The sequence below is a fragment of the Otolemur garnettii genome, unplaced genomic scaffold (genome assembly GCF_000181295.1).
Source record: "Otolemur garnettii isolate 467f Iridium unplaced genomic scaffold, OtoGar3 scaffold00141, whole genome shotgun sequence".
NCBI classification, from domain to species: domain Eukaryota; kingdom Metazoa; phylum Chordata; class Mammalia; order Primates; family Galagidae; genus Otolemur; species Otolemur garnettii.
In genome coordinates, this window is record NW_003852536.1 from 2,658,827 (window position 1) to 2,659,887 (window position 1,061).

Here is a 1,061-nt window from a genome sequence, read left to right on the forward strand (position 1 = left end):
TCTGGTTCTGTGTATTCAGCCTCTCTTGTCCCTTTTTATTCTGTCTCAGCCCTGACCCACTCTCCCTCCCCAGGTCCATGTTTCCAGATTCCAGACCGAGCACGTGTCTTCTCACCAGCTCCCAGCAATGGCACGCGCAGCCACTCCGCCTCTCCCCTCCTTTTCTTCCATGCATCCAGCTCCCAGGTGAGTTCCGAGCCAAGCAGAGCTTCCCCAACCTCTGCACTCTGGTCTCACCGTCCCATTTGCAGGGGACCACCTAAGATCCTCTCCATAGGAACAGGGTCAAGCACTAAAACAAACCTTGCTCTCTCCAACTACTTACTTGTCACCTCCCTGCTTGTGAGGAAGACTAACCTGATTGGTCAGAGACAAAAGTATGTGCAAAGTTTTGCTTCTTTTACCAAGTTTTATCGCTTTTTTGAGAAGTCTGTGCTGGGCTGGCCTCCTGCTCTATTTTGCATTTTTTGTTCTACCAACATACGGGAATCTAAGGCAATTCCCATTATGAAACAATAGATTGTGTATCAGATGATAAATCAACTGAATTATTGAATTGAATTATTGTTAAATTTTCTGCCACTGGGATTTCAGTCACTAGTGACATTGATGATTACAATGGAGCCAGAGTTTCTATATACATTGCTTTCCCCACAGGTGAATCCTGTACTGTTTTCAGAAATAAAACGTCCACAATGTGGCTTCAGGTTCCAGATGCATTTTCCAACCCAGCTTTTAGAATCAGGACGTACATATATCTGCTCAACTGCCCTACCGATTTCTGTGGTCCCTATTTAACCTGTGAGTTTTGTATTTGTGAACTATGGTGTAGAACCGTGGTGGAAAAGCAGGCAGTAGTGTTGGAAAGTCTCTAACATGAACCAAACTTTTCTTCCTCTACTTTATTTCCTTCCTAGTAACACATCATTAGAAAAGGCCCATTGTTGACCTTGATTTCAGGTCACCCAACACTGGTAATATGTCATTAAAAACTTATCTAAGATGAACCTAAATCTTACACCATATACACAGGAAGCTCTTAGGAGCCAACCTGAAGGAGG